At 43.6% G+C, this 24,015-nt stretch overlaps 1 protein-coding gene across 4 annotated transcripts in view; it reads right to left on the bottom strand.

Annotated features, from left to right (window-relative positions):
• St6gal2 (ST6 beta-galactoside alpha-2,6-sialyltransferase 2) overlaps positions 1-18,790 on the bottom strand; it is a 66,908-nt gene extending 48,118 nt beyond the window's left edge. Inside the window, exon 1 of one of the 4 annotated variants that reach the window (XM_057751799.1) lies at positions 18,550-18,790. The gene's annotated coding sequence lies outside the window, so the exon portion shown is untranslated. The other 3 variants (XM_057751797.1, XM_057751795.1, XM_057751798.1) reach the window with 3 other exon arrangements.
• Positions 18,791-24,015: the final 5,225 nt, after the last annotated feature.

Raw genomic sequence — 24,015 nt, forward strand, 5'->3', positions numbered from 1 at the left:
GAACTCTAAGTTGTGTGAATGACCTCATCATCCAATGGTATTGATTGATGGGATCCTGGATGCTGGTCCAGGGCACACTCATATCTCACTTATTGGCAAAGAGATGCTCTAAGAAATGTGTCACTAGTTATATTCAGGACGGTGCAGCAACCTTAGTGTGTACTTTACACAAACTCAAATGGTTTTGGCTATCCCCCGGTGCTCTAACTTCAAAGGGTTCCCTCTCATATAATGTAGTTCTTGTGGGTGGGAATGTTGTAAAGTTTGTGACCGTGGCTTAGGATCGGTTGCTGTGTGAATTGAGACCAAGGAATCTCAAAAGTGAGATTGCTCACCGTGAATCCTGAGGGATTATTCCAAAGGAACTCACAGTTATTTGGCAAGCACAGGGCATCCTCCCCACAGCTGAAAGCACCATGGTTCTGAGACAGGTGCTGAAGCAGGCCACCGTGGAGTGACAGCCTCACAGCATGTTGGCAGGAGCTACCGTGAGGCTGTGTGCACCCATGAAAAGCACATTGGCAAAATACCCAGAAGTCCGTGTCTAGCAACAGCTAATGGGGAGACCTGGTGCTGCTTCACTAGCTTGTGCCCTCTGAAGATGAGTTCCCTCAACTGTAGACTAAGAAGAATTAACCGCTTGCAATCTCTCATGGCAACTGTGGAGATCCATGTAGACTGGGTATAAAGTGAAGAGGAGCTGGGAAGATCACGGCAATTGAGTGGGTGTCTTTTCTTTCCTTGTGGGTACCCAAGAAGCTGCAAAACAGCAGTTCCCAATGTTCGGTGCCTGCTGTTCCTTTGAAATCTCGAAGAAGGTGTGTTCAAAATGCACCATCCTGGGTTCGACCCATGACTCACTGGACCATGGCCCAGGAGCTGTCTTAGGAAATCTTCACACTGGAGCATATGCCCGAGAGAAATCCAGAAGAAGATGCATTCCAGGTGTGCTTCGGTGGTTTGGCACACTTGGGAAGTTTCTCACACAATGTTCAACATACTGATTGGAATTAGAAAACTGCCCTTAGATGTCCATCTGACCATAATCTGCCAACTCTACCTCCTAGAAGCTCTACCAAAACAGCCTCTTCTTTCAACCTTGGAGACCACACAGGATCCCGAGCACATATGTCCTGGCTTGTTGCAAGCTCAGTTTTTCTAAGGCCTTTCTTGGCCTTCCTAGATCCCTTCCTCCACACACAGCACCTCACAAGCAACTCCATCCCTGTGGTGAGGCTATAGATTAGGGATAAATCACTTGCCTAGTACATGTATGACTCTGGGTTCCATCTCCAGTACCACATTACACACAACGAAACCCAATACAGTCTTACTCCCATTGACTAAGGAAAGGATAATCAGCATCTGAGTCACAAATACCTGGATTCAGGAACATTTCTAAGCTGGATTCTGTTTTTTTTTTTTTTTTTTCTATTTTGTTTATTAAGTTTATCAACTTGGGAAGATTAAGAAGCCCCAGAGAGAAGCTTCTCCAACTGCAAGACTAGGGTAGTCTCATCTGGAAGAGGATTTTAATCAGATTTCAGATAAAAGGCCATTAATGTTTCACTAGCTATTGTTGCTCAAGGAATGACCACCCCATTCTTCTTTTCCTTTTTGCATTCTCTAATGGCTTCTGTAAGAACAGCCACAGTAGCCACAGCATGGAATGACTCTTCCAAAAGGGATTTGTGATTGCAACTCTGCAACTTGCTATTGTTTTACAGCTGACTCTCCTAAAAGCAGATCGGGGAAAGACACCTGGCTGTTAGTCTGTGTCCATAGGTGTTTATTCCCCTTCAGATAATTTTAAACTAAGCCAGGCGGTGGTGGCGTACCCCTTTAATTCCAGCACTCGGGAGGCAGAGGCAAGCGGATCTCTGTGAGTTTGAGGCCAGCCTGGTCTAGAAGAGCTAGTTCCAGGACAGGAACCAAAAGCCTCGAAGAAACCCTGTCTCGAAAAAAAAAAAAAAAATTAAACTAGCAATGTGATGTCACCGAGCAGAACACAGGAGAGACCTGCAAAAGTCCATTGCTGTAGATATCAGATATAGTAAGAAGAAATAACATTGTCTGAGAAGACATGAGATGTCTTCAGGGCTGGTAGACAGGCTCGGAAGGGTCACACTAGCTAATGCCTTTCCGCTACTGTCTGGAAAGTGTGTTAAGTAGAAGCAGCCGATTAAACGAGCAGAGCAGACACTAGTAACATGTCAGCTCTGTACCCACCATGCATTGCCCCTATTTGCATAACAGCATCCTTGATATCCTTCAAGCACATGACTGGATCAGTCACAAATGCGCGGAGCTCAACAAGCCTGAGCGAGACCCAAGGTGAACAGGCTGCCTTAAGGCAAGAGAGGATTCACCTGTCAAAGAGGTTAGCCTATCTGCTGGAACCCTGCGCTGCTTCCAAAGCAAAACAAAACAGCTGCACTCCAAGAAGTCCAAATGATAGAACCCCTCCTGCCCTTTTGGGTTTCTGTTTCTTAGCCGACCCCTTAGACTAAAGAGTACAGCACAAGCATGGAGTCCTACCTTCGCTTCAGGGCACGTATTTCCTGCTTTTAACAACAACAACAACAAAGCAATCGAACAAGCGAACAAGCAAAACTTCGTTTTAATTCTGATCAGCATCCCACAGTCAGCGTTGTAAATGGCAGCGTGAAGTCCCAAGCAGGCTGACTCTAAAGTTACCCTGCACTGGCACACATCTACCCAGTTTCCAGTAAACGGCTCCTCAGGGTCCAACACTTCCACCGCTGTTTCAAGGTCGGCAGCAGAGCTAGAGATGGACGCCTGGAGGCTGATGACTCATTCCTTTCACCTACCCTTCTTTTCTGAGCATCTTTCAATGGAGCTTCTGCCATCCACTCGCTGCACGCTAAATACACCGAACTGTTGTGGAGGAGACACATCAACCCAACTACAACTTCAGGAAGGGGTAGGACCAAGTCACCTCTCATATCCTTAACGAAAACAAAAAGACAACAAGTGCCGCATAGCCTACAAGGCTCTCTCCGGCTCATCTCATATTTAAAGACCGCTCTGACAAGAGGCTATAGCTCCTGGCAGGTCTGATCGTTTAGAGCACTGTACAAACAGGAAAGAGGGGCCGGAAAAGTGCCCTTGGCTGCTGAGAGGCATTGAGTTTCAAAGGACTGTTTCCAGGGAGGACCAGATGTGCTCTGGAGGTAAAGGATTAAAACGGTGAGCTGGAGGAAGCAAGACTGAGGATTTCCACCCCAAAGCTCTACTGCTCTTTCTCCCCTAAAACCGCCATCTGGCTTTTAAGTGACATCAATGCAATGTTCTTCTCAGAACAAGGCATTATCCGAAAAGTTAATGTGAAACAAAAATGCCATGTGGCTTATCCCAGGCTGCTAAAGTTATACGGGCTAGATAGCAGTCAGCTCCACCTCCTTTGACTAGCTTGCTGGGTTCTGAATGGGAGCAAGGATACTGACCTTGAGTCCTGTGCAAGTTTTCTGGATAGCCCCTCAAAATACTGCTTGTCACAAAAGAGCCTTTAGTAGAGAGGTAGAACCTGAAGCTTAGGATGTACTTAATTATTTTTCTGTTTTTGTAGTTTTGTTTTCTTTACTTTAAACGAAGGAGGCAGGGTGGAGGGAGAGGAGCAACGACAACAAAATGGATGGTGGTGGGGAAGAGTGATTCTCAGTTTTTCTCCAGGATCTGAGCCTGAGCTTGGTGAGTAGAGCCTGGGTCTCTTCCCTGGCTGCCTTCTACAGCTTGCCAAGCATTCTGACAGGTGGTAGAACTCAGTGACAGCACTTTCTGATGAAAAGCCTCATTCTGACCTTGGCTACACTCTGAAAAATAAACTTTTCACAGGTCATAAATTTTTAGAACTGGCCATAATAAACTACATATCTATGTGCAGGTCCCAGAGCAACAATAACCTTGCTGACCATGCTTCCTGGAGCATGTCGTCATCACTGCAGAGCTGCTGTGATGAACTGCAAAAAGACAGTAGACCAGCACGACATTCCAGGAGACAGGGAAGAGCGACTGCAGACTTCCGGGGTAAAGCCAGTCTAAGGAAACACCATTCACCCATTTAGCCTGTTATCTCTGTTCTGAGGGAGGAAATTTCCAACCTTCAGATGGGCTTCCCTGCTCTCAAGTTGTACCCAAAGGCATCACGTATGTCTGGAGAGTATGAATCAGTAGATGATTTAAAGAAGAAAAACTCCGAACACAAAGCTACGCACTAAGTACTTAACTTCTAGGGTGTATTACTTTCTATAAGTTGGTACTAAGTTGAAAGAGTGTAGGGGCTGGTGAGAGATGGTTCAACAGTTAAGAGCCTGGCTATTCATGTAAGGGACTTGGGTTTTCTTCCCAGCACCCAATGATGGCTCAGAATTATCTGTAATTCTAGTTCCAGACAATCCAATGCCCTCTTCAAACCTTAACAGGTTGCAGGCTTAGGTGTGGCAAAGCACTAATACACATTAAAAAAAATGTGGCTGTACAAAGAGCCCACTGTTACCATGACATGGTTTCTTTGCTTTGGTCGAGTTTCTATGGTTATGATAAAACAAAACACCATAACCAAAAGCGAATTGGACAGGAAAGGGTTAATTTCAGTTTATAGTTTATCATGAAGGGAACTCAAGGCAGAAATCTAGAGGCAGGGCCCAAAGCAGAAGCCATGGAGGAGTGCTGCTTCCTGGCTTGCTCCCCCTAGATTGTTCCATTTGCTTCCTTACACCCCCCAGGATCACCTGCCTAGTGGTAGCACATCTCATAATGGCCTTTCCCATATCAATCATTAATCAAGAAAATTCTCCCACAGGTTTGCCTACAGAACAAATCTGATAGAAGGATATCCTCAATTGGGCTTCTCATTACCTAGATGACCCCAGCTTGTGTCTAGTTGACAAAAGAACAGCAAACAAAAGCTCTCCAATCACCACAGCCTTCCTGTATGTAAGAATCACCGAGCAGATACTGGTAACAAGGTAAATTAGACAAATTCCTAGGATTCAAGGGCTTTGAAAGGAGGCATGTTGCAGGGAATTAGGGGTGGTAACATCCACCAGACATGAGCAAGGTTAGGAGGGCAGGAAGGAGCTGAAGACTCACAGGAAGTCCCTATATGGAAGGGAAAGGCCCCACCAGGAAGGGAGGCAGCTGGGCCCCGAGCAGTTTCTGTGTGCAGAGCTGGCCATTGGGATATTCTGAGAAAATTAACTTGATGCCAAAGTGCTAATTTTCCACTGGGGGCAGAAACCACACCTTGTCTCAGCATTTCCTTGCAGGAGCTCTCAAACTACCACCCTCTCAAGTCCTTAGAGTGTGCCTAAGCTTCCTACCCTGTGAAGCTTCCGGACCAGATGGGGGAAGCTCCCTTATTTCCTGTTCATTTTTTTGAGGGAAAGACCTAGTTAGGTTTTAAAAGGTGCCTTAACCCCCTTCCACTATCTAGCTTCTGGGCAGTAGGTGGGGAAGTCTTCACAGATACCAGATAGGTCTCTGCAGAACATCAAAGAGGCTGGGAAGGACAGAACTTTCACTCGCTTCTAGGCCCTTCTCATCTACTTCACAGATAGCTAAGCCTTGATCCAGCAGGGACCCCACTGAGGTTTAAATTTGTCCTGCAGCTGGAGGGTTTCTGATGCGCTCCATCACACCTGCTCAGGTAAGGGTCCCTTCCGGGGCCAGGAGGAGGATGGAACAGACCTGGGACAGGGAAGTCATTTGTGAAGAATGTAGCAAGGCCAGCCACTGTGGGAGCGCCATTCCACTATACCAGATGTGACTGAAAGACAGAATTAACTGCTGTGGCTGCTGGAAGCCCCTCTCCAGTACAGTGGCAAGAGGGGCCAGGCTAGCTCTACACAGCCGTCACCTGGGAGTCCCTACATTTTGCTCAGGGCTCTTCTGTTCAGACATTACTGTGGGTAGAGTGTGAGGAAACAGAAGGAGGAGGGCACATATATATACACACACACATACACGCACACACACGCATGCACACACAGACAGATAGACAGACAGAAAGACAAACACTGATATTGACTCCCACAGTACATATCACCCTAAGCTTCCAAAGAAAAGGCTTTTAAGTCTCAAACAAACAAAGGCCGTTATTGTGGTGTGTGAAATAAATGGTTAATAGCAAATTTACTAACAGAACCCAAAATGCTGAAATTTCCAATTACCACAGATGATCGTGAGCACAAACAATGGCAAGACTTCTTGCTAATCAACCTATTTTGCCAATTTTCTAGGAAACCCCCGCATTATATTCATTTTCACTGCCCAGGGATTATAAGGCAGTGTGAAAATGTAACAAAAAAAAAAAAAAGAAAGAAAGAAAGAAAAAAGAAAACCCAGCAATAGACGGACTCAGTGTCCACCGGCCTGTCGGTAGAGAGAGATGCCGAGGCCAGTATCTTCTTCTGCCCATGCCTGGCATCCTTTTGGAGGCACTGTCAGTGTCCACACTCATGAATTTTCCAGCAATGTTTTCTGACTGATGAGTTGGTTTCAGTGCAGAATGGATCTTTCTTGGCTGGCATCAGTATTCCAGAAGAAAAGCAGAAGACTTTTCTAACCACATCTTATTATCAAATCCTTGTTAAGGACAACAACATAATTAAAAGTACACAGAAACCAGCTGGCGATGCAGGCCTGTTAAGCAGGCATAGCATGACTCAGAAGGAAAATGAAGAGGGCTTGGGGTATGCAGAGATCTAAGATTATTACAAAACATGGAATAATTTTCCCAGACTTTCGCAGTTTGCATATCACTGTGAACAACAGCAACACACAGATGCTCTGAGACCCACCTAAGCACCTAATCGTAGACCTGGCTTTCTTAATTTAAAAACATCATTTTCTTGGTGTGTGAATTCAAGACCAGTTGAATCTGTGCTGCACTGTGCTGTGAAGACAGGGCACAGCTTAGGTGCTGATGGGGCCATCAGGCAGCAGCAGTGCCAGGCGCGACAGCCTGCGGGATAACGGTTAATAGCTAACCCACACAAAGCCATTAACACTCACTTAAAGTGATTATGAATGCCAGTAAAATGATTTCCATGGCGTGATGAGTCCACTTCGGTTCTCCTCTTTACTCCTAGCAAGTCCTAGTCCCTCATAATGGTCTAGCATCTAGCCCATCATAAATGGACCGTGGACCAATTTATATAAATGCTCTAGGCACTCTTCTTTGTTTCTGTTTCCACCTGTGCAATTTAGTAAACACACCATTTTCCGCTCACAATCATTCAGTGTCTCCAACTTCCAGCACTGGTAAACATCTGCTGTTGCCCGAGAGGGAATGACATAACCCTTTTAATTAAGTCACATGTCTCAGGAAAGCTCCCAGTTTCAACTTGACCTTTAGGGAGACAGCAAGATTTCAAAAGCCAAAATAAAACTACACAGATCCTAGGGAGGGGAATGTAGAGTGCTTAGGACTCACAGATGTGGGAGTCCAGGAAGATATGCTGAATATATACAGAAAGCTCCTGACAGACTCTGATGGGCCATGGTGGTGCCCAGTGACTGGTCCTGGTATACACTGACCCTTGACTTAGACTCTCATCACCATAACTGGCTCCAGCAGGAAGCATTGGCAGAATAAAATCAGAGCTGTGCATTTGGATCTCTCTCTCTCTCTCTCTCCAGCAGAAAGCATTGGCAGAATAAGATCAGAGCTGTGCATTTGGATCTCTCTCTCTCTCTCTCTTTCTCTGTGTGTGTGTGTGTGTGTATCACAGCACATCCTCAGGCTGTAGGCTAAAGATGTGTCAGATTTTTGACCTGTAGTTAAGCTTAGATTGAACTCAGGGTCAAGGTCCTGCACATATATAATCCTTCAGGAATCTGAAAGCAATATTCCCATATTCTAATACCTATTCATGGATGGTACTTGGGCAGGAAGAATTAAACACGCAGCCTAATAACAAAACATTGCTGAGCCCATTTGCACTAATGCTGCCTTATTATCTTTGCCAGGTGTTGGTACTGTGTGCCATCATAATTGTTAGGATTTAATACAGCATTTATAAATCCTCGACGATGTGCCTTCATAAATCCTCCACAGACAGACCCTACCCAATTTATATCCTAATTATTTGCCAGTTTCTCCTGTCCTTCAGTTCTGAATGGGCTGCTGAAGAAAGAAACAAAGCCGTTCAACCTTATTTGTAACAATTACAGAAATGAATGCACATTTCAGGTTTCTCTTTGAGGTTTGCAATTGTCACAAAATTTTAAGGTTGAATGGTTTAATGCTGATTTCACAACATTGCCAATGAACGTGGCTCTCCAAAATGATTAACAGAAACTCCAAGCACAAGATAACTGATATTCAAAAGGATCCACCTAGCCTTGGGCCCATCGCTTTTACTCTGTTTAAGTGGGGAGCAAAATCCATGGGGATTTGACTTGAAATAAGAGGGGCGATGTATATTGCCGAGTCCCTTCCATTTTTAGACCTCACATTTTTGGAGCCCTTATTTCAGTGTCGTGTGATTCTTAGAACTACTCACTCAAGCAGCGTTCATGAAGCACCTATTGAGTTGAGTATCGTGTACACCATGGGCTATGTAGCTGAAACACAGATTTTTACTTCTGGCCAAGAAAGGGAGAGGAGGGAAAAAGCACTTGTAAGTGGTAAATGTATCAACAGAAAAACCATTAACTAACTCTCTCTCTCTCTCTCTCTCTCTCTCTCTCTCTCTCTCTCTCTCTGTGTGTGTGTGTGTTGGAAAAACTGCTGGATGTTGGGATTAGGGAGAGGAAGTATGAAATGGCCAGGGTTATTGGGAATTAAAAAGTAGAGAAAATAGCCTGAAACCAGGATGAGACGATGAACTGACCCAATCCTGCGGCACTTTACACTGATGCTCCAGATCAGAGGTCTGGCCTTACATGTCATAGAGAATAGCTGGGATATCTAAGGAAGACAGGAAGTCACATGATAAGGTAATTCGGCCAGAACAGAATATAGACAGATGTAAAACAGAGGGGGGGGGGGAACACTAAGCAAATAAAAGAGATAAATGTTTAACTGCATACATGTATCAACATAACCCCAGTGTGCCCTATAAGCATGCAGAAATAAAAATAGATGGACAAGCATTCTTAAAAGATTGGAGAGAATGAGAGGCAGCATAGATTCATAATTCGTAAATAGGGGAGAATTTATGCTTGATATTTTCCTCATAGGATATGAGACCCCGAGACAGTCACCCTCCTGAAACCTTAAAAGCCACTATCTAGAATAGGAAAGGGGCTTGACTAGCACAGGGGGCAAAATCACTTATTCTGTAGGCCCCAAATAGTTCTTGCCCAGGGCATGCTGTGGTGAAGCTAAAGTTGCTGGAAGCAAGTAGCAGACACAGCATCCTCCTCAGGAGGTGACCACAGAACCTCCCTGCGTGTAGGTTTTTCTACCTTGGGTCTGGCTCTACATCAGCACCTGCAGCTGTCTTTGGATGTGAGCCAGCTTGGGCTTTAGGGGAATGCTGAGCTCACACAACATAATCTAAGTACCCTCACCTTTATTAAACAGTTTACCTGTTATCCTTACCGCCTAAATTACATTTCCTTTCTGTTTTTTTTTCACAATTTTCTATTTTTCTTCATGTGTGTGCCTGAGTGTTTACATGCACACTACATGTGTGCAAATGCCTAAAAAGGCCACAAGAGTACATGGGGTTTTCTGGGGCTGGAGTTACAGGTGGCTGGGGCCCTTACAGTGTTGGTGCTAGTAACCAAACTCAGGGAAACTGCAAGGGCAGCAATTGCTCTCTGCCACTGAGAGATCTCTCCAGTCACACATTCCATCTTTCCCTCGCTACAAAATTTCCAGGCATCATTCTCCCTTTGGGAGAAAACTGCCTTTTCCTTTTCTGCAAAGTAGAAAGGTCTCTCTTGCTCCTCACACTCTAGTACAAGGTGGGTAATATCATGGAACTGTCTAGACTAGGGTTTCAGAATCTCCATTTACTTCCACATTGTAAGGCAAACCTCTTTAAGAAGGTAATAGTGCTAAAGAATTGGTCCCACTTGACTCCTCCAGCTGTGCTACTTTTTCTACCATACTTCCTAAGAAACCTAGGTTGTGCAAAATCACCCTTATAACTATCTATGTATCTATATCCATTTGCCAATATTAAATTACCCCAAATGTACGATTCATAACGAGATAAATTCAGTTGAAAGTACACATTTCACGGACTGTGTTTTTGCTCAGCACTTTGTCTCCATGATTTGAAATACAACACAGTATTCTCTAAAATTTACTTCTAAGACATGTCTGCAGGCAACAAAAAGAAAAATCCTAGGGTGTTCACCCAATGACAAAACTAAGCTCTTGTGGCACAAACAATTCTAGTGTGTTTAGCTCTCTGTACAAAAGTTTCTGTGATGAACAACTTCAGAAATATTCAACCAAATATTTCTATTCCTACTTTACTTTAATTCTATAAGAAAATAAGTTGGTGTTGATTAAATCTAATGTAATCAAGAAGAGAAACCAAACAGAGATGTTGGGGACAGTGACAGAGAGAGGACAAAAGAAGGCTTGATGATCTGACAGTACATGTTTCTTCATGTTTCCTACAAACATATCCCATTCGTGAACAGTCCAAAATGGTGTAATTCTGGCACAGGTGTCATTGGCAAAATATTTAATATTTCCTAATGTAGCGATACTTTATAGCTCTGAGAAAAGCCAGACAGTGCAACGGGGCCCTCTTGAGCCAAGGTCTCTAGGGCCCTCTTGAGCCAAGGTCTCTTGATCTGCATATGCAACAAATTATGAATAAATAAGATCCCTTACTCTCCCCAACCAAAGGCTGCATATATATTGAACATGATAGATTTTCTTGTTGTTTTCCTTAATATACGCATTATAACTATCTTTATTAGGTGCATCTCATCTAGAGATGATTTAAAAAAACACGTGGATAAGGTATGTAGATTTTTGCAAATATTATGCCCGTTATAGAAAGGCTGTGAGCACTACATACCAACCAAGGTCTTGGATCCTACAAAAGGTGTGTTTAAATGCCTTTCTGAAACTGCCAAACCTTGTGGACTTGCAATACTAAAAAAATGTAAGCAAATAAGCAAAAATGCATATGAGTTTGCTGAAGTATTGATGCATACCTACCTCTTATCCTATATACAACTTAAATTGCTACTTGGGAGGGAAGACAACCTGGATTCATGGGAAATGTGGACCTGAAGAAGCAAATTAATCACTATAGATATGCCATCTAGCTTGGCAAGGAAGACTCCTCCTACCAACGGCTTCTCAAAGAGATCTTGTTGTCTGGATGAAGCAGAAACCTGGCACTTGGCACAGGACTTGGCTGTCCTTTGCAGCATCCACAGAGCCAGCACCTAAGGGCTACTTCTCAGGCACCACGTGGGTTATTTCCCGGAACACTGTGCAAATCACTCTTTTTAAATTTATTTTTACTTAAAAATAGCAAATCACTCTTTTATAAGTTTCAACATCATACCCTATTCAACATCTATCATGCTAAGTACCAAGTAGATTCAGTCAGTTGGTCTGAATCTATACATGGAGATTTGGGGTAAAGTATGTCAATCTTGCCAATACAACGGGCACACTGCACACCTGATTACTCAATCAGTTCTACATGACAGCTGGGTTAAGCACACCATCTAGAAACAGCACAAAACAACTTGGTGGAGGATTCTTTTAATTGCTTGAGGAGAGGAATATTATGTAATGTGTACTGAAGCTTCTCTTCTATCAGACAATGTATTGCTAGGGTGTAATTTTAATCTAGTGTCGTATGTTTTAACTCCAGGGTACAGAGAGTAGAATAAAGTACGTAGGTCACATTATTTATAGGACACCAAGTGGGTATCTGCTCTCTACACGACTGAGTTTTTGCAACTCCCTCACCTCAAATGATTAATAAAATAGTTTCTCTAAAGGCATCCCAACTGTTATTATGATGTAGGAACTGCAGGATCTGCTCTCAGACAGTGGTTCTCACATGTGGATCACGACTTCCAAATGACCCTTTCACAGAAGTCGTCTAAGACCATCAGGAAACACAGGTATTTACATTATTACAGTTCATAACAGTAGCAAAATTACAGTTAGGAAGCAGCAATGAGAATAGTTTTATGGCTGGGATCACTACAGCATAAGGAACTGTATTAAAGGTAGCTGCATTAGGGAGGTTGAGAGCCACTGATTTAAGACCACCTGGGTACCCAGGTGCCACATATCAAAGGGGAGCACATGCACAGACACTCACTACACACGGCCTCTCACTCCAAAAGATGCATGTGTTATATCGAGTCATTTATGAACGATGCCAAGAAGTCCAGATACGTTCAGAACAGATGTAATTTTATGAAATGATTCCACACTGACTGCAGTTGGTCCAAATTGTTTGTGTAGGATCCATGGATGCAGAGGGCCAACCTTATTAGGCTGGGCAAATTACTTAATGAGTTCAAATCTCCTCTCTACTTATTTTCTAAATGAATAGCAGAACAACTGTTAATTATACATGAGTCAAGTGGGGGTTCCCTTTGAGAAATGGAAATTATATACCCACAAATAATCACATTCGTATTACAGATAGACAGAGTTTTAAAAAATGTTAACCCTGACCCCCTTGCCATTTACTCACAAATTGTACTCAAAAAAATTCCTTTGAGAATTGGGAAGTGTAGTATATTAAGAACAAAAGTCTTGGGCTTAGTGTTTTAAATTCTTTAACCTGCTATCACCTGCAGTGAGATAAAAGGCACCAATTCAGGATGACTTCAAACAGCATTGTATTCCCTGGCAGAGAGGCTGAGTCACCTACATTGTTTTCCCAACTTTACATTGATCTGAAACAAGTGGCTCAGTCTGTCACCTGGGGAAATTGCTTCTAAGGGAAATTGTGGTCATGGTCTTCAGTCTGAGGCCACTCCACTGGGTGCCCTGCCCGGGGCCTCTTAAGAGTTAGTCTCTTCAGCCAAGAGCAGTTGGAAAAACCACCAAAGGCACCTCGAAGATGCTGATGGCTGTTAAGGATACTATAGGCGTGTGCCCCACAAATACACAGAAACATAAATTAATACATATGCTTCCACATAGGTTCTATTGATAAGAAACTGAAGGTTCTCTAAATCCTTCCCATTTGGGTAAGTTCCCATAAGCCACATGTAAGGTATGAGATAATTTATACCAGAAAAAGAATATTCTCTCAGTAAGAAGGGCTGTGCTCTAGTCCTGATCAGTTGTTTAACTATGGTAAAATCCCAGGTCAAATACCCTTACTCAGTTCTCATTCCTAATTGTCAGTTTAAGATAGGAATCAAGAACTTATTCCTCATGTTTTCCTGTGTGTGTGTATGTGTGTGTGTGTGTGTAAATGTGTCTATTTAAAGGCAGTCCACTTTTTCTCATATAAAAACTTTTCTTTTCTCTTTCTTCTTTTCCACCCTTTCCCCAGTAGGATGTTAAGTGGCCCAGCTTCACATGGCGAAGCTAATACGATTTTTTTTTTAAAATTTAAAACATAGTTTACATAGTTAGCTCCTTCCTAGTTAGCTCCTTCCTCAATAGTAAAAATTAATTCATTCATTTAATCATGCATTATAGATTGATCTTTCATTTGAGAGAACCAACATGAGCAAATACTATGCTAACTAAGTTTTCACCTCCAGCCATATACTGTCATTCATAAAAATCATCCTTACCACCTTGCTTTCAAGGAAGTCACTTCTCAGATTTATTCCCAAATAATAAAGTAATCGGGTTGCATAAGAGGCTCACCTTTTCAGAGTTTAATTTAAAGTCAAGTCATTTTAGAAACCACAGCAAGAATCTCAACTTCAAAAATATCTGTATAATTCAATTAGGCAAAACCAATTGTTTGAAATTTAATAAAGCATTTTGCTCTCGGGCTCAAACTAGAAGCAGCACTGAAAAGAACTCAATGTGTGAACAATGAAGTTTAGGAAAGCAGAGGCCAATCATCAAGATGGCAGCTTCTGCGCATGGGGAACACCCTGAGCTTTCACCAATATACTTCTAAATAAGTCAAAGCAGCAGCACCCTTTTCTCCAATCTCAGCCCAAATCTTTCTTTGAAATTTTCGCTCAACGTGGTGACCTTCATATAAGGCAGGGTTTCATTCTAATCCTGCTTGTCTGGGTTCTCAAAATGCCAAAGTCCATTTAAAAATGCTCAAAAATTTCTTTCTTCTTGCAGGGTCTCTGAGGGCCCCTGCTTCCCCTTCACACCTGTGTATCTGCCCCACCCAGCAGTTCAAGCACTGGAGGAGGTGATAGCTTATGGTTGGTCTCAGCAATCTCTGGCCAGACAAGGTGATGACTCTGGTCAATCCTGCTCCTCTGTAGAGCAGAGTTCAGCCCAACAACATCAGCTCTGGGCAAACACCCCAGCTTTGCCAGGACATTTCACTTCCCTGAGACTCAGTATTCTCACTGTTAAAAGAGGGTTATAATACTTCCTAGGCTTATGGCTAAAGTGGACTCAAATAATCTATGCAAAGCAAATGGCAGGGTGTGGTCACAGTACCTGCAAATCAGTTGCTATTATTATTCTTTGGATTGCTACCTTCTCCAGGGACAGCAGAGCAAATCGATTTTAAATACATCAGAACATTAAATTATTGATCTTAAGAATCCAGCACCACAAGTCAGCTTGGAGTAGATCTGGTACCTGTTTTTCCTTACCAACCCTGGAAACTGAGCTCTGGTACAGGGAGACTTCCTCCAGAATAAGTCACGACCACCAGCCTTCTTGATCATTTTCTTATTCAGGAAAGCCCATTGCAAGAATTGTAAACCCAGTCTTCAGCAGACTCTTCCATCTGTCTAGAACCAAACCTTACCTTGAATTTGGGATTCTTACCTTTCCTAAGGAGGAATGGAGGAGACAGCAGGAGGCAGAACAGGCTTAGAACAGTTGTATATAGACAGCATGCTTAAGAGTGGGGGGACACGCCTCAGGTGTCATTTCCTATCACAAAGCCACCCTCTGTCCCCCCATCCTTGCACAACAGGAAGCTCTTGGTTTGGGGGGGCACATGGTGGCTGACACTGCTGAGACCCAGCTTTTATCCAGTGGCCAGGTTAGGGTCCTTCATGGTGTTGGACCACATCTTGAGCTCCACAAGCTCCAAGGACAGCCTAGTGCCTCTTTTAATGCATGCCACATGCACACTGGGCAAGTTCCAGGCACATATTCCACACTGCAGCTGTTCCCTAGCCACTCAGGGGGTTCTGGGAATTTCAGATCATAATAAACTTCAGATTTGATAAGAGACTTAATAAATCCACCCCCCCCCGCTGTAGTTTTTACACTTAACGTGATAAACAAATCTCTCAAAAGGGGGACATGATGGGCTTTCCAAAAAGGGAACAACAGTTTTATGAAACTGAAAGTATGTTAATTTGCTAACAGTAGCTGGTTATCATCCATAGCCCATTTAGTCCTTGGCACTGATATCAATAGTTAGTGCTAAAAGCAGTGAAAATGTCTGTGTAAATATGCACCTGTTCTCGTCTGATTCCAAAATCAGTGCCCGATTCCATGCAACTGTTTCTTTTATACTTACGTGATTCTCATCTTTGGTAAAGCATGAGTTTCCAGTTTTAGGGCTTAAAACAATTAAAACTTAACACCAAGGTACCACAAAAGAACTCTGTTTTGCTTATACATTTGAGCAAGTTGAATAAAACATTAATTTAAGCAATTAAATTTTATGGTCATACTCCAGAATACTCCAAAGGAGGAAGAGATAGGGAATACCATAATATAGCATGCTTAAAGAGAAATCCATGTTTAAGACAAGGCGCCCTATTACGATGCACGAGATATTTTTATTCAGAGTATCAGAAATCAGGCAGCAGAGTTGCAGATTAATTAAGAATTTCCCAAGGGATAAATGTCTGCAAGTTGCTCTGAGACCTATTTGTCTAAGCAGGGGGCCTGCTCCAGGCCTAGTGTGCCATGGCTTATAAAGAAATGATTGGATACATTCTGCACTAGAGGATAAGAGTTCCGTTAGCATATATAAGCAAGAGATCTGCTCAGAAAGAAAATCATCTCAGAAGAAGGAGGAGAAAGAAGAGGGTGGAGGAGGAGGAAGAAAAGGAGGAGCCCTAGATCCAAGGACATATGTATTAACTACCTCAGCAACCAGGACTCTATCTGATCTATCCTGGCAGCTGCCTAGGCTGTAGTCAGAAACTCGCATCCATCCCCTCTTAGTTTTCATAGTCAGAGCCAAGCACAGATGACTGTTCCTTTCTGCAGAATCCATCATTCACCCATTTCCAGATATTAAAATCTCTCTGCCCAGGTCCTCCAGGTGTGTGTCTTCATCCTTATCTTAATTCTAAATTGTGCACACCTCCAGCATCCTAAACCGTGGAGCTCGTAGCTCTGTCAGGAGAGGACCCATGCCAAAATCTCTAAGAAGATTTAGTTCAAAAGCAAGGAAGCATCAATTTGAATGAGCAAAAAGGGATGCAGCCTGCTCCAATTTCTATTGGCCCTGTGAAGCATTTCTAGAACTTCTGCATGTATGAGCCTTACCCCACCCCAAACTTGTAAAATTCAGAATCCAGTCACCTATTATTTTTATTTTCTTTTTTCAGTTGCAATATCCAACCACCACTGCTGACAGTTTTTCTAAGATATTAGAACAAAATAGGGGAGAAAATTGGTTGTCAGTTCCAGAAAAAATAGTGATGGAAAAAGTAGCTAAACGGCCACGCGTTGCTTTTCCTTTGAAAGGAAGTTACCCCAAATTTACCACCCCAACACTCTGTTACTAAAATTCTCCCCAAGACATACACTGTATTTCAAAATGGTAAAAGTATTGATCAGAAATTTTAAGTCAACTATAAAGTAACTCTCATGAAAAATAAAGATTGAAAAGCTAACTTCTGCTAGTTTTTTTTCTTTTTGTGTGCAGAAAGTGCAGTATTTAAGTCACCCTAGGGGTCTCCTCACCGAGAAAGGCAGTCCGCAGGAGGACCACAGAATGCTCAGTAATCCAAACGACAATGATTTCTACCAAATACGACCATCAAATTTTCAGCAGGACCCACCTCCCACCGTCTCCCCTAAAGTTTACCAAAATCCATGTACACATAGCTCCTTACCCCACAGTGCTTTTGGATTATCACACTGCTTCGGAAGTTCTGCCCCAAGAAACACAGGGGGAGAAACTGAAAGGCAATCACAAAAGTCTCATTTAAATTCCTGGAAAGCACAGCTTTTCCAAACATACTATTCAGCTCTCTTTGGAAAGGCTCATTTGCGTCGAACCATGCGTTTACCTTCACTGGTCCCACAGCACCAGTGCCATCAGGTCCAAAGGAGATAGATGTCACATTTCTTCTTAAGAAGAATTCATCACATAACCTCTCTACATGGTGGGAAGTAAAACAACCCAATCGCGGAGTTTTCGCCAGCTAAGAGCACAAGGAATTAACACTGACTTTGGCGGGGAAGGGGGCTCCCGAAGATCCCTCTGCACCTAAACATTATAGCCACACAGAAGAAGAAGAAAAAAAAAAATCAGGATGCTCTCTAAGCTGTAAGTACACTAATTTGTAAGAAGATGTCAGGGAATTTGATAAAAGTCTCCACTTTCTTTCACAGCCAAATCACATCAAATCAAACCAATGCACAATTTCAGATGTCCAGAGTGGACTGTGTCCACCTGTCCCCAAAGCGCAAGCCTTCCTTTGCTCACCCTCTTCGGAGTGCCCTGTTCTCCCCGCACAGCACTGGCTTCTGGTAGCTGAGCTCATCTAACTCCGAGTAGTAGCTCAGCACACCAGCAAGGAGATTCCAACAGGACACTGGCGGGTCGCAGATCCTGCACACCCACGAGCTACTCACTCACCTTGTCCCCACGCCTGTGCTCTGCACCGAAGTCAGACTCGTGCGTGTCACATTTTATTCCCCGGCAGCCACGCGGGCGGGCGGGCGCGCGCACAACGCGCTCCCACACTCACAGGGACGCCCAGGGAAGCGCGGCCTCGCTGGGGGCTCAGTCGACCCCGTGCTGGCGTGGTCCCCTATCCGGCAGCGCGTGATCGCGTCGCCGCCCGCCACAGCTCGGCCTCCCAGCCAATGCGTGGCTGCGCTCAGCCCCGCGCGGCGCGCTTCATTGTTCCAACCCGCGCTGCTGAGGTACGGTTGCTGATGGCCCCGTGGGCCCGCGATCGGAGGCTGCCCCGCCCCGGAGCTCCGTGCACCCCAGCCCTCCCGGTTCCGGTCTTCTGTCTGGGCTCACCTAGCGGCTGGGCGCCGGGAAGTTGCTCGGCCTCCCGCGCGCAACCCCAGCCCGCAGCTTGCCCGGCCCGAGCAGGCGGGGACGCTCCAGCGATGCAGAGCCAGCCTCTCGCACAGCGATTGCAGACTCTGCTGTGTGGGGCGGCGCGGCTGCCTAAAAAGGCGTGCTAATCCCAGCCACCGCCTCCACCAGGCGAGTGGCTCCGAGGGCTCCCCGCACGGCCTCTGCTCCCCAGTACCTGGCACCCGGGGGCGCAAGGGTCCAGGTGGTGACACAGCAATGCTACTGGCCACGAGTGGGCAGGGCGGTCTGGGAGGCTGACCCCAAGGAAGTGAGTCTTTGTGTGCTGGCCTCGAACACACAGCCTTCTGCAGAGCAAAAGACAGGCTACCTGTACGCCAGGCAGCGCCCTGGCCCGCTGGGTGGGACGTGGGGAGCGCAGCATCCTTTGGGCCGCTGGCTCCCTTTGTTCACTCTCTGACCGGCTCAAGCCGCCTGGCTCTACACTCTGGCAGCTACAGAGGCGCCCTGTTGTGCAGGGACGGAATTGGGAACCGGTCGCCTTTCACTAAGAGCTCCCCACTTGTCCACCAACACAAGCCGGTCCAACTCTTGGAGGGGTGGCCAAGTTCTCGCCTCTCAGACTCTCGGGACTGCCCATGGGGCGCAGGGGTGACCTAGAGCTGGGCTGCGGGAGCCGCAGACCGGGTGTGTCTGTCTGCTTACGTGCGGAATGTCCATTTGTCACTGAAGCCCTCCTATTCTCCAAAGGCAGCCACAGCTGTCCCGGGGTGCGGGTAAACATGTTTCTGTGAACTTTGGTCCCCTTGGTTGTGGGTGTTTCCCTATGAGTTCTCTGGCAGAGTTAGAAAAGGGCAAGTGCAAGGGGTCCTGGGAGAACAAGACTCAGTTGCTGATTGTCTGTGGTGGGACTGCGGTCAGTCAGATCAATCCCATCCTCCCAAACTCTGGGTCCTTGCAGGGATGAGCATTTTGGAGACAATTTTTTTTTCACTGAATGAATTGTTTTAAAGTTCCTCTCGTCGATTTCTTTAGTGTCAACCATGTGTTTGAGAGTAGACACCACGACCGATGAGCAAAACTCAATCCAAAAGTTTACAGACATTTAAAACATCACAGCAATTGAAACGCACTGTGTGGGATCAAGTGTAGTGGGGGGGGTGTTTACTTGGGTTTCCGCAGTTATTAACTTTTTCTGACGTATAGAATTTCTAGGAACTGCCTGAAGGGACGATGTGTCACTCAGATAAATAACTGCATCTTATACAAATGAAATACATATGGTCATATGATGTAGCTAATTTTGTACTCTGATCCTCCCCCACCAGTCGCCACAATGGACTCTTCGGGACACTAGGGTGATGTAAACTGTGGCTCTAAGCTGTTTTCTATGTAATGGGGACAACATGGAAGTACCATCAAGGTGTGGTGTATTTTGTGCTAAAAGTATCTTTGCTAGTCCTTAAAGCCAACAGCAAGTCAATTCAAGTAATAAAAAATGATAGCATTATTAAAATATTTTGGTGCAAAATTAAAAAAACTTATCATATTCCTTTGAGACTGCGATCATGTTTTACCCACATCTATGTTGCTGTTTTCATGGAAATGCTGCCAAAGTTGAGGCTCCATGACTACCTTTTAAAAAAACAAAACAAAACAAAACAAAACGTTAAATATGCTGCCCAGAAAACAAGGAACTTTGTGCCTGTAGAAAAACCACCCGGCTTGCAATAAATATGCAAGTTTCTGTTGTAGAAATTTAAGTGGGTTTATTTTATTATTGATGGTTCGTTGAAAATGATGGGGACATACCTGACAACCTGTAGCTTCCCAAGCAATTCATAAAGGCAGTCTGTATGCAGAAGGCTGTATGTCAATGCTGGCTTCAGTCGGAGAGTAATGGTGAGTGAAATATTTTCACATGTTGCTCTGCTCAAAGGAACCCCAAACAAGAGAAGACTTTTTTTTTTAATTCGTCTACTGCAGAGCTCTGCTGATTCTATAATATTCCAGTTTTAGCCAGGAATTATTTTAAAATCAACTTACTGTATATGTTTATACTAACTTGCATCTCTGTTCTCTGTTAAACTCAGGGTTCCTCCATTATCCTTGTCCTAACCCACCACTTGCCCGGTACTCCTACTATGCTCTTGAAGCACAGTTCAGGACCGGCTTGATTTGTACATGTTCTGTGATTCAGGTAGGTGGTGTCTTCATCAATAGGGGCTTAGCATCAAGTTCTAGACTGGAACCAAGAGCAGTGGAGGGGAAAACAAACTGTAATATTAAGGGTCTATGGGACTTCACTAAGCAAGAATTCCTAAAGAGGAAACCCATTCTTGGCATTGGAGGTTTTCTGGTGGAGTCTAGTAGGGGAATTGTGGCCCCATTATAGGGTCACCCTCTTCAAGCTCTTTTTTAGATAAGTGTGTGTTTAAATTACAGGAAGAATTTGCAGTGATGGTTTTTCATGAGGTTCTTAGGGTTAATTATCCCTTCCTATAGTCCCTCCTCTCCACTACCCGTCTAACCCCCACCCCATTTAACCCTTCCCGTTCCTTTATTCTGGTTCCTTTTCTTATAGCAACATGTTCTTTCTTCTTTTCCTTCAGTACCTTTCCCTAAATCCCAGGACTCTTTACTAATTCTCTGACCTCTATGTATATTTCAAATGAAGTATATATATCTAAAGATTTAGAGCTAGCATCCACAATTGAGATTGTTTTTCTGTCTATGTTTCCTCCCTCAGGATGATTGTGTGAGCTCCATCCACTATCTTTTGAATTCATAACGTCTTTTTTCTTAACAGCTGAGTAATAGTCCATTGTGTAAATGTTCCACATTTAATGATCCATTCATCGCTTGGATGGATATCTAGGCTGTTTATATCCACACCAGCAAGTTATCATTATTTTTAACCTTAGTCATTCTGAATGGAATAAGATGAAATCAAAAGTAGTTTTTATTTGCAATTGTCTAATGGCTAAACACGTTGAACACTTAAAAAAGAAACTATTCTCAGTCATTTGTATTTCATCTTTTGAAAAAGCCCAGTTTTGTTCTCTGTCCAATTTTTGATTAGGTTGTTTCTTTCTTAATTTTTCTTTATATGTTCTGGATAGTGTTTGCAAATTACATAGTTGGTAACAACGTTTTCCTATTTGTTAGGATGCTGCTTCTCTAGGAAAATGCTACTTTTTGCTGAACAGAAGCATTTCAGTTCCGTTTGGTTCCATTTCTCAGTTACTGATGTTAATACTTACACTATGGAGTCCTTTTGAGAAAGTCCTTTCCTGTGCTATTGAGTTCAAGTAGTTTTCCTATTTCTTCCTGACAGGTGCAATGTATCTGGTACTGATACCCTGTGATGTTGAGATTTGTGAGGGTAGGTTCTTGTTTTAGTCTTCTACAGGTAGCCATCTTGCTTGACTGGTACCATTTGTGGAAGGTGCTGCCTTTCCTCCAGTATGCATTGTCTAACTCTTTGTTTAAAACCACATGGCTGTGTGAGCTTGGGTTTAGATATGGGTCTTTAATTCCTACTCATTGATCAATGAATCTGTTTCGATGCCACTACGATGCTGTTTTTATTGCTGGAGCTCTGTAGTTTAATTTGGAATCGGGAGTGATAATACCTCCAGCAGCTTCTTATTGTTTCAGATTGTTTGCCTATTCATGGTCTCTTGTCTTCAATTTCTGTGAAGGTTGCATTGGAATTTTGATTGGGCTTCTACTGAGTCAGTAGATTGCTTTTGGTAAGGTGGAAATTTTCTCGATATTAATTCTACCAACCCACGAGCATGCGAGGCCTTTTCATCTTCTAGTACCTTTTGCAATGTCTTTGCTCAGTATGGATGGAGAAGAAGAAGAAGAAGAAGAAGAAGAAGAAGAAGAAGAGGAGGAGGAGGAGGAGGAGGAGGAGGAGGAGGAGGAGGAGGAGGAGGAGGAGGAGGAGGAGGAAGGAGAGGAGGAGGAGGAAGGAGAGGAGGAGGAGGAAGGAGAGGAGGAGGAAGAAGAAGAAAAAGAAAAGAAAGAAGGAAGGAAGGAGAAAATAAAAAGAAAAATTAAGACCACTTAGACCGAAATGACACCTAGTACTGGAAATCTAGCCACTTGCCAGAAGCAGTGATATTATGAATCTTGGAAGTAACCTATAACTGCCATTTTACTAAATCAGCAAATCAGCACAATCCCTTATTACATTCTAAATACTTATCCTTATACTAACAGATAAATATAGGACTCACTCTTCATCAAAGAAAAACACCATTTTAGAAAACAGCATCATACAAATATGTAGAGAAAAAGAGACCATAGGGTACCCAACCTCAATAGATACATCTACAACACAGTTCTTGTACCTCAGACTCAGAATCATTGCAGAAGAGGTGGGCAGAAAGATTGTGAGATCCAGAGGCACAGGAAGTTTGCTGTAAGACTGTCTCTCTCAGAAATATTAGAGAAGCTATACCCATGAAGTCTCACCAACGTGGCTACTCAAAGAACCACCAGTACACATGTGAACATGAAAGGGGAAAATCTCATGTAGTCTCAAATCTAGACAAAGAATGACAGGCAACTAAGGAATGCTGATATCAGGAAGAACAGGCTTTCCCAAGGAAGAATGTCCAAATTGATTATTCAATAACAAGTGGTCAGCCATGAAATTACACACACACGTGTACACACACACACACACACACAAACACATGCAGCATTGTATAAACTGAGCAGGTTGTAGCTATCTATTTAGGAATACAGCCACAAATGTGTGCTTTTACATACATTGTTATTATTATTATTATTTTGATTTTTAGAGACAGCATTTCTCTGTAGGTTTGGAGCTTGCTCTTGTTATTTTTTAAACACTCATACATATACATATGCACATATGTGTGAGTAAGAACAATAAAAAAGATATGAGGTCATGAATTTCAGAGAGAAAAGGGATAGGTATATAAGAAATGTTGGGGGGAAGAAAGGGAAGGGGAAAAGACTGTAATCATATTTTAATTTCAAAAAATAAATAAAATTTAAAAGTATTAGAAATATTGCTAAGCAAATAGAGATCCCCATTATGAAGAAACAGTCTTAGAGACTCTACTTAGGTGTATGTAGAAACCAAGTCCCTAGGCTACCTGAGGCTCCCTCCCCACCTTCCCTTCTGTATTTCAGATGGGAAGGAAAATAAGTGTGGCATCAGACATAAGAGAGATGCCATCTGCAACATCAGCTGTGGGAATGATGACGCACAGATGCTGCTGGTGACCTTTAGGCTTGCCAGCATCCAGTCAGCTCTCACCTTGCAGAAGTGAGCCACCAGCAGAGCTGTGGAGTCACAACTCTGCCTAAGGGAGTATCGCTGAACAGGCATGGAGAAACATGTCAGAAAGAAAGAGGCTAAACTCTTCTACAGTTCCAAGGCCAGAAGATGGAGCTTGAAAACTGGAAGACAAGACTTACCCCTGTCCTTGACCCCTCAGTTCTACTTTCTGAGCTTGGACAACCCACTGCAAGGGTTGGATGAAGGTCTGGATGAAGGTCATCTAATCATTTAGCAGAAATAGCTGAGATCACTCATGAGCTCCCCATCACTCACAAAGGCTTGGCATTTCATACTTCATATATACCATGCCATGAATTATCTCACTGGATTTTGAAGAGTTTGAAAGATGAAGTGAGG

This window comes from Chionomys nivalis, chromosome 19 (genome assembly GCF_950005125.1).
Source record: "Chionomys nivalis chromosome 19, mChiNiv1.1, whole genome shotgun sequence".
NCBI classification, from domain to species: domain Eukaryota; kingdom Metazoa; phylum Chordata; class Mammalia; order Rodentia; family Cricetidae; genus Chionomys; species Chionomys nivalis.